The sequence below is a fragment of the Penaeus japonicus genome, unplaced genomic scaffold (genome assembly GCF_977035675.1).
Source record: "Penaeus japonicus unplaced genomic scaffold, GWHDUDI00000001_assembly GWHDUDI00000029, whole genome shotgun sequence".
NCBI classification, from domain to species: Eukaryota; Metazoa; Arthropoda; class Malacostraca; order Decapoda; family Penaeidae; genus Penaeus; species Penaeus japonicus.
In genome coordinates this window covers 31671830-31681829 of record NW_028234431.1, presented here as the reverse complement: position 1 = coordinate 31681829, position 10000 = coordinate 31671830, and positions in this window count along the sequence as shown.

Sequence of the window (10000 nt, the reverse complement as noted above, 5' to 3'; positions counted from 1 at the left end):
GAAAAAAGAAAAATGGTGGCAGCGGGTAGGGGGGGGGGAGGTGGAGGGAGAGGGGAGGGGCAGAGGGGAGGAGAGAGAGGGGGAGGGGGGGAGGGGGGGGGGGGGGAGGAGAGGAGGGTGATGTTTTATGGGGTGAGGAGGGCAAAGGGGAGGGGGGAGGGGAGAGTAAGGAGGGAGAGGAGGAGGAGGGGAAGGAGGAGGGGGAGGAGGGAGAGGAGGGGGATTAGGAGGAGGAGGGAGAGGAGAATGAGGAGGTAAGGGAAGAATTTGTATTGAAGAGATGTCGTCTTTAAGGGAGAGAAGAGGTGATGGAGGTGAGATGGAGGTGGAAGAGTTAGATGGAGGTGGAGGCGGTTAGATGTGGAGGTGGAGAGAGCGTTGAGGTTAATAATGAGGAGAGGAGTTACAGGTGGGGGGGTGAAGATGATGAGGTTTGAACGTAGTGGTGAACGTAGGTGGAGGTGGAGGCGGAGGAAGTTGGAGGCGGAGGTGGGTGTGGAAGAAGAAGGTGGAGGTATGTGCAGGTGGATGTGGAGGCGGAGGTGGAGCTGGGGGCGAGGGTATGGGCAGGTGGGGTGGACGGCGGAGGGGAATTGGGGGGGAGGTTGGCGGCTGTGTTGGAGGTGAATGTGGAGGTGGTGGAATTTGAGGTGGGGTAAGATGTAGTGGTGAGAGATAGAGAGCAGAGAGAGAAGAGAAGAGAGAGAGACCGAGAGAAAAGAGAGAGAGAGAGAGAGGGGGAGAGTGCGAAGAGTGGGGGGGGGGAGGAGGAGAGAGAGGGAGAGAGGGAGAGAGAGAGAGAGAGAGAGAGAGAGAGAGAGAGAGAGAGGAGAGGAGAGAGAGGAGAGAGAGGAGGGAGAGAAAGATGAGAGAGAGAGAAGAGAGAGGGAAGAGGAGAGAAAGAAGGAACAAACGAGAGATACAGGACGTTTTATAATAAACGACAGACAGGAGAAACAAACGGAGAGAGCCACAGACAGATCTCTATAATCAAAAAAGCAGAGAGAGAGAGAAGGGATAGAGAGAAGCGAGGAAAGAGCGAGAGAGAGAGAGGATGAGGAGAGAGAGAGATAGGAGAGACAGGACCGAGAAACCAAACCGAGCGCGCACCGACAGATCTTATAATCAAAAAGATTTCGAGAGAGAATGTAAAAACCTCTAGCAAAAAAAGGAGAAGAGAGAGCCGAAGGGGAGAGAGAAGAGGCGAGGATAGAAAGAGAGAGAGAGAGAGAGAGAGAGAGAGAGACAGACAGAGAAACAAACAGAGAGAGCACCAGACAGATCTCTATAATCAAAAAGATAGATCTAGTCAGATAATGATAAAACCTCTAAAGAAACAAAACAAGAAACAAAGAAACAAAACAAGAAACAGAGACACATAACCCCTAGTTGCCTTTATGCAAATGAAGCAATATTCAATCGGCAACATTCAAACTATTGGCTAAAGGAAAGCGTTTCGTCTTTTAGAAAAAAGTAAGGAATATATTTCATATTTAGTTTAAGTTTGCAAACACATGTTTAGATTTGTTTGTTTGTTTGGATCCATGTGTGTTGTTTGTGTGTACGTATATGCGTGTGATTGTGTGTGTTTGCGTGTTTATTTATGTGTACGTGTATGTTTGTGTGTGTAATCGCAGTTATGCATGTGTATATGTAGATAGGTTACACATATACACATAAAAATACATGGTTATCAATCTCCTTAGCAGAGAGAGAGAGAGAGAGAGAGAGAGAGAAAGAGAGAGAGAGAGAGAGAGAGAGAGAGAGAGAGAGAGAGAGAGAGAGAGAGAGAGAGAGAGAGAGAGAGAGAGAGAGAGAGAGAGAGAGAGATAGACAGATAGATAGATAGATAGATAGATAGATAGATAGATAGAGATAGACAGATAGATAGATAGATAGAGATAAAGAGAGAGAGCATTACATTTATATAATACATATCCGAATAAGCACAAAACCCCAGACAACATTCCCTTCAGTTCACACTAAGCAAAGGTCCCACACTGTGGACTCTCTTGCCCTGACGAGTGCACTTCGCTAGTAAAGGAGCAGGTCAGGAAATGCTAGAGTAATGTTAGAAAAGAATTTAGATGTTTACAGTTTTGAAAATTCTTATTCAGTTATTCATTTCGAGAAGATGGTTGGAATTATTAGGGGAGAAATTTGAATAAATGTCTAAAGCTGGAAGGATTAATGTGACAATTTTAGAATGATTAAAGGAGGGATTTGATTTATATTCATGTTAGAATGCGAGAATAGATAATATAGAAGTTAGAAGTTCAGTAATGATCTTAAGGAATACTTAGAACTACGAAATCTTTTAGAATTTCGAAAAATTATGCTAGTCAGAATGACGTAATTAGAGAGAGAGAAAGAGAGAGAGACAGAGACAGAGAGAGAGAGAGACACCTAAACCTAAAGGGAATTCTTTAGAAATTTTAGGAGGTCATGATAAAATCTTGAAGTTTACATGATCATGCTAATAAGTAAGATCAACACGCTAGTCTAGAAAACACGGGCTAAATTAGATCTTGAAATATTACAGTAAATAAACGGATATTCGTGTTGGGAAAGTGTATTAATGAAGATTAGTTCATAAATATCACATCATGCAAGCGACATGATCACTAATTGCATCACAAGGAGGGAAAAATATCTAACGAGAAATGGATGAAAGTAGAAAATATTGCACAAAAGCAACATTTATCAATAGCGTTTCGGAAGTATGTCACTCTCCGAATGACGAAAAACAAAGATAATAAGACCGACGTTAGGCAAGCAAACAAACAAGGAAAACAAACAAAAGTTACAAGGGGGGCAGTAGGCAACGTGGACGCGAGGGTCACCTTTAAAGACCCCCTCCCCCGGTCCCCCTACCCCGCCTTCTCCCCCCCACTACCCCCTCCACCCCCCCTCCTCCCAAACACCTCTCACACACCTCCGCGTTCTGATATACATGGCGTCACTACTTTCCCTTTCCTGCTTTACACGTAATAAGGAAATTATAAGGAGGAGGAGAAGAAGAAAAGAAAGGGAGGGAGGGAGAGAAATGGAGGGACGGAGGGAGGGAGGAAGGGAGGGAGGGAGGAAGAGAAGAAGGAGAGAAAGGAAGGGAGGGAGAGAAAGGAAGGGAGGGAGGGAGGGAGGGAGGGAGGGAGAGAAAGGGAGGGAGGGAGGGAGGGAGAGAAAGGAAGGAGAGGGAGGGAGGGAGAGAAAGGGAGGGAGGGAGAGAAAGGAAGGGAGGGAGGGAGATAAAGGGAGGGAGGGAGGAAGGGAGGGAGGGAGGGAATCATAAGGAGGAGGAGAAGAAGGAGAGAAAGGGAGGGAGGGAGAGAAATGGAGGGAGGGAGGGAGGGAGAGAATGGAAGGGAGGGAGAGAAAGGGAGATAAAGGGAGGGAGATAAAGGGAAGGAGGGAGATCAAGAGAGGGAGGGAAGGAGGGAGTTATAGGGAGGGAGGGAGGGAAGGAGGTTAGGAAGGAAAGAGGGTGGGAGGGAGGGCAGGAAGGAGGGACGGAGATAAAGTAGGGAGGGAGGGAGAGAGCGAGGTAAAGGGAGAAGGGGAGGGGGGAGGGATATAAAGGGGGGAAGGGAGGGAGGGGGAACGGGAGGATAGGAAAAGAGGGAAAGAGGGAGGGAGGGAGGAAAGAAAGAGAAGAAGGGAAGAAGGGAGGAAGGAAGAAGAGAGGGAGGAAAGGACGGAGGAGCAGAGGGAGGGAATGAAAGAGGGAGAGAGGGAGGGAGGAAGGATGAAGGAAAGGAGGGAGGGAGGGAGGGAGTCAGGATGAAGGAAAGGAGGGAGGGAGGGAGGGAGGAAGGGAGGGAAAGAAATATAGAAGGAGGGAGGGAGGAAAGAAAAAGGGAAGGAGAGAGAGAGAAGAGAGAGAATGATAGAGTTAGATAGAGCGAGAGAGAGAGAGAAAGAGAGATAGAAGAGAGAGGGAGAGAGAATGAAACAAACAACCCCCCACACACACACCCCACCCCACCACACACACCCAACCCACCCCCACACACCCAACCCCCCCACACAACACCCCCCCAACCCCCCCACACAACACCCCCCCCCAACCCCACCCCCAACCCCCACCCCCACCACACACACACCCACACCCCCCCCACCATACACCCCCCCTCCACACACACACACACACAACCCCCATCCACAGCAAACTTCTCGACCAATTTCTCAGCACATAACGTTCTCAAAGGGAAAGGAGGACTTCCATGGTCTCGTTCTAAAGAGATGGCAAAAGACGGTGTATATTCAGCTAAGACTTAAAGAGAAAGAGGAGGAGGAGCCTTTCTTTGCGGTTGGTACTGAGAGAGAGAGAGAGAGGGAGAGGGAGAGGGGGGAAGAGGGAGAGGGGGGGGGAGAGAGAGGGAGAGGGAGAGAGAGGGAGAGGGGGGAGAGAGAGAGAGGGGGGGGGGGAGAGAAGAGAAGAGAGAGCGAGGAGGGGAGGTGGAGAAAACTAGAGAGGAGTGAGGGAGGGGGGAAGAGAGAGAGGGGGGGGGAGAGGGAGGGAGAGAGAGAGAGAGATAGATAGATAGATAGATAGATAGATAGTAGAGAGAAGAGAGATGAGAGAGAGAGAGAGAGAAGAGAGAGAGAGAGAGAGAGGAAGGAGATGAGATGAGAGAATGAGAGTGACTGGAGAGAGAGAGAAGGATTTGGTGAAGGATGAGTAGGGAGAGGAAGATAGGGAGAGGTGTGGGGAATGAGACGGGAGGAGAGAGATAGGAGTGGAGTGGGATTGGAGAAGAAGAAAAGAGAGAGGGAGGGAGTGGTGATGGAAAGAGGAGGATTGTGAGAGAGGAAGAATGAAGAGAGGAGAGAGAATGAGTGAAGAGGGGATGGAAGAGGAGAGAGGAGGAGGGAAGAAGGAGAAGGGGAGAGGCGGAGAGAGAGAGAGAGAGAGAGAGAGAGAAAGAGAGGGAAAGAGAGTGAGAAAGAGAGAGAGGGAAAGAGAGGAGGAGGAGGAGGAGGAAAAGAAAGAGGAATTGTATGAGGAAGAGGAAGAAGCAAAGGAAGAGGAGACAAAGAAAGAAGGAAAGGAGAATACGGAGGAGGAGGAAGAAGAAGTGGAGGAAGAGGAGGAAGAATTTGTTTGACATTAGAGAGGAAAAGGAGGAAGGGAAGGAGAATAAGGAGGAGGAGGAGAAGGAGGATAAGGAAGAGGAAGAGGAAGAGGATGAGGAAGAGGAAGAGGAAGAGGAAGAGGAAGTGGGGGAAGAGGAGGAGGAAGAGTTTGTTTGACATTAGGCACACACAAACAAACACACACACAAACACGAGTAAGAAAAAAAAAAAAAAAAAAAAAAAAAAAAAAAAAAAAAAAAAAAATCAAGAAGAGCCTCACAAGCGGTTCATTTGACTAACTCTCGAGGGAATTCTTTCCTCTTTTGTTCCTCCTCTTTCCTCTTAAGGAAATTAGGTTCATTAGTTAGCCTCTTTCACGTCGTCGAGAAAGCTGATATAGTTATAACGGCGACCCTTGTGTTATATCACCGTATGGAGAGCATATTTTCATTATAAAATTGATACACTTTCACCGTAGAGTATATCTATCTTGGACATATAATTAACATATTTTCATCTTAAAGTATACATATTTTTACTATGAAGTATACATATTTTAATTATAAACTACACAGTAAATATATTTCCATCATCAAGTGAAATGTATTCCACTATAATACATATTCACATTCACCATACTATACAACCATTTTCACATAAAGTACAATAAAATTCCACCATAAAAAAACATTCACATTCACCATACTATACAACCATTTTCACCATAAAGTACAATAAAATTCCACTATAAAACCCATTCAGTTTCACCATACTATACAACCATTTTCACCATAAAGTACAATAAAATTCCACCATAAAACTCATTCACATCCACCATACTATACAACCATTTTCACCATACGATACAATAAAAGTCCACTATAAAACCCATTCACATTCACCATACTATACAACCATTTTCACTATAAAACCCATTCACATTCACCATACTATACAACCATTTTCACCATAAAGTACAACATAATTCCACCATAAAACCCATTCACATTCACCATACTATACAACCATTTTCACCATAAAGTACAACATAATTCCACCATAAAACCCATTTACATTCACCATGCTATACAACCATTTTCACCATAAAGTACAACATAATTCCACTAAAAAAAACATTCACATTCACCATACTATACAACCATTTTCACCATAAAGTCCACACAATTCCACCATGAAATACTCACACATCGCCATGAGACCCACCATAAGAAATCACAAACTTTCAACCAAGAGAGAGAAAGCAACTTACTACCACTCCTTAAGCAATTAATGTTATAATGTTCTCGACAGGAGTTTTAGGAACGCAAAGTGGCAAGGGTGAAAGAGCTTACGTCATAGAGAGAACTACAGGGGGCAAGGGACGACTGGAGGATCAGGGGCAGGGGACTAGTAAGGAAGAGCATAATTAAGGTCAGGGGAGAAAGTTCTATCACCATTAGGGAGGTATGGGCATAATCAGGGGTAGATGAGGACGTTCTAGCACCATCAGGGGCAAGATAGGGAGGGGTCACACCATAGGGACACCATCGGAAAAGAGGAGGGTGGTCTTGCACCATCAGGGACAAGGGGCAGGGATTACAATCACGGGGTTACCATCGGTACAAGGGAGGAAGTTCTGGTACCACTAGGGACAAGGGTGGACGGTGGGGGGGAGGGGGTGGGGGGAGGGTCTATCACCATCAGGGGCACGAGAGGGGGTGGGAGGGGGAGGGTCTATCACCATCAGGGGCACGAGAGGGGGTGGGGGGAGGGTCTATCACCATCAGGGGCACGAGAGGGGGTGGGGGGGAGGGTCTATCACCATCAGGGGCACGAGAGGGGGTGGGAAGGGGGAGGGTCTATCACCATCAGGGGCACGAGAGGGGGTGGGAGGGGGAGGGTCTATCGCCATCAGGGGCACGAGAGGGGGTGGGGGGGAGGGTCTATCACCTTCAGGGGCACGAGAGGGGGTGGGGAGAGGGTCTATCACCATCAGGGGCACGAGAGGAGAGGGGGTGGGGGGGAGGGTCTATCACCATCAGGGGCAGGGGAGAGACCGTGTTCACCGAGGACAGCAATCAAGGGGCCAGGCAAGACGACCGACGTCTTAAGAGGCTTCGTCGAGGTCTCATCTGCGCCTCCCTCGGGCTCTGCTAAGGAGGCGAAAGGGAGGAGTGATGAAGGGGTAGAAGGGGAAGGGGAGGGGGAAGGGGTAGAAGGGGAAGGGGAGGGGGGTGGGGGAGGGGAAGGGAGGGGGAGGGGAGAGGTGGAGGGGGAGGGGAGTTCCTTGCGTCAAGGGGTTTTGTCGCCTTCCTCCTCTTTCTTTTAATTCTATCTCTCTCTCTTTCTTCTTCTTCTTCTTCTTCGTCTTCTATCTCTCTATCTCTCACTCTCTCTCTCTCACACACACACACTCTCTCTCTATCTCTATCTCTCTCACACACACTCTCTCTCTCTTTCTATCTATCTATTGATAGTTCTCTCTGTCTGTCTCCCTTCATCACATTTTCTCACATCTTTCCTTCTTTCTTTTCTTACATCTTAAACCTCTTTCTATCTGTCTTCCCTCCTCCTCTCTATAACGTCTCCTTTCTTTCATTAAATCTTTCTCCATCTTTCGTCTCTTTATCTCTCCCTCCCTCCTCCATTCTCTCTCTGTCTCCAAAATCTCAAATCTCCATCAAATCCCCCAGCATCTCAACCACATCCATTTTCCCTCATTGCTTCTCCAAATTTCCTTCTCTCACACCCCATTTTCCCCTCTCCCTCCTCTTTCTCCTCTCTATGTACTCCTCTCTCTCTCTATTTATCTCTCTTTCTCTTTCTCTCTCTCTCTCTCTCTCTCTCTCCCTCTTTCACTCTCTCACTCTGTCTCTATTTCTCCCTCTTTACCATCCTCTCTTCCTCTCACCTTCCCTCCACCCCCCCCCCTCTTTCCCTCCCTCCTTCCCTCCCTACCATCCTCCTTCCCTTGTTACCACCCTATTTCCCTCCCTCCTTCCCTCCTAAACCATCCTCCTTCCCTCCCTACCATCCTTCTTCCCTCCCTCCTTCCCTCCCTACCATCCTTCTTCCCTCCCTCCTTCCCTCCCAACCATCCTCCTTCCCTCCCAACCATCCTTCTTCCCTCCCTACCATCCTCCCTACCATCCTCCTTCCCTCCCAACCATCCCTCTTCCCTCCCTCTCTTAATAAGAACTCAACAGCCTACCTGCTTAGCCATAATGTTTCTCCTTCCCTTTACTTTCCTCCGCTGGGAACAGGGATTACGTCAGCCTGTTTATTTTGATGAGAACTAATGCTACTTCTGTGTCGGGAAGTAAAACAGTAGCTGCTACTTTTACTGCTACTGCTACTTCTTCTACTTTTATTTTTTTTTCTGTTATTGCTTCTGCTTCTTCTGTTTTGGTGTTGGTGTTGTGATTGGTGTTAGAGGTTGTAGGTATTGCTACTAATGCTAATGGGATTTTTATTGGTAAGGTGACATTGCTACTTGACACATTTACTGTTTTACTGTTGCTGCTGCTACGATAACTACTTCTGATGTTGTTATTGCTATGGTACTACTGCTACTACTACTACCACTACTACTACAATTACTACTATTGTTTCTTCTGCAGTTACTTCTACTACTACTACTACTACTGCTACTACTATTACTACTACTATTGCTATCACTATTGCTACTACTACTGCTACTTCTATCATTTTAACAACCACTCTTACTACTACTACTACTACTACTACTACCACTACTACTACTATTACCACTATAGCTACCGTTACTCTTCCAACATCATCATTACTGATATCTTTTATATTTTTACTATGATTAGAGTCATATGATTATTAGAGCCCCGAAGCTTCAACCACAAGCTAGAGTGTTTCTTACGATAATTGAACTTAAATGAGACTTAATTACGGATAATGATTAATACGCTAATGAATCTCAAAGATCAGTCTGCCTGAATGAGTAAAGGCCTATTTGTATTCACGAGTAATTCAATCAGTTTCAGAATGAAGGTGATTATCGAGAATTATAATGGGATGCTCCGAGATAATTTAGTTAGGTCATAAGTTACCGCTTTATCGGTGAATTATTAGTTATTATAATAATGTGTAAAGATATATTTCACATTAAGAATAAATTATTGTAATAGTGTGTGTTTGTGTGTGTGTGTGTGAGTTTGTGTGTGTGTGTGTATAAGTGATTGAATGAGTGAATGAGTGAGTGAGTGTGCGTGTGCATGTGCATGTGTGTGTGGGTCAGTAAGTGAGTGAGTGAATGAGTGAGTGAGTGAGTGAGTGGGTGAGTGAGTGTGTGAGTGAGTGAATGAATGAATGACTGAGTGAGTGAGTGAGTGAGTGAGAGAGTGAGTGAATGAGTGAATGAGTGAGTGTGTGAGTGAGTGTGTGAGTGAGTGAGTGAATGAATGAATGAGTGAGTGAGTGAGTGAGTGAGAGAGTGAGTGAATGAGTGAGTGAGTGAGTGAGTGAATTATTGAATGAGTGAATTATTGAGTGAGTGAGTGAGTAAGTGAGTGTGTACTTGATTGAGTGAGTGAGTGTGTACATGCGTGTATATGTATATATATATATATACGAATATCTTAACATCTATATATACATATAAACATAAACCAACAGAAACCGAGCAAAAAAGTCAAAATTGCCAAGCTATTCCATTTATCTCACAACTCTCAAGAATATGCAAACGAGCTGCTCGTATTACTCTGAGCTTCATTATATCTTAAAGTTTAGTATAATGAACACACCAAGTAGATCATACGTCTTGCTTGCACGCTATAAGCCAGGCGTCCTCACTGAACCTTATTTATTCCTTTCATTTGAATATTTTGGGTTCCTTGCAATTGCTAAGTTGCAGATATTTTCAAGTAGTATTTTATATCATGGTGGAGGAGGT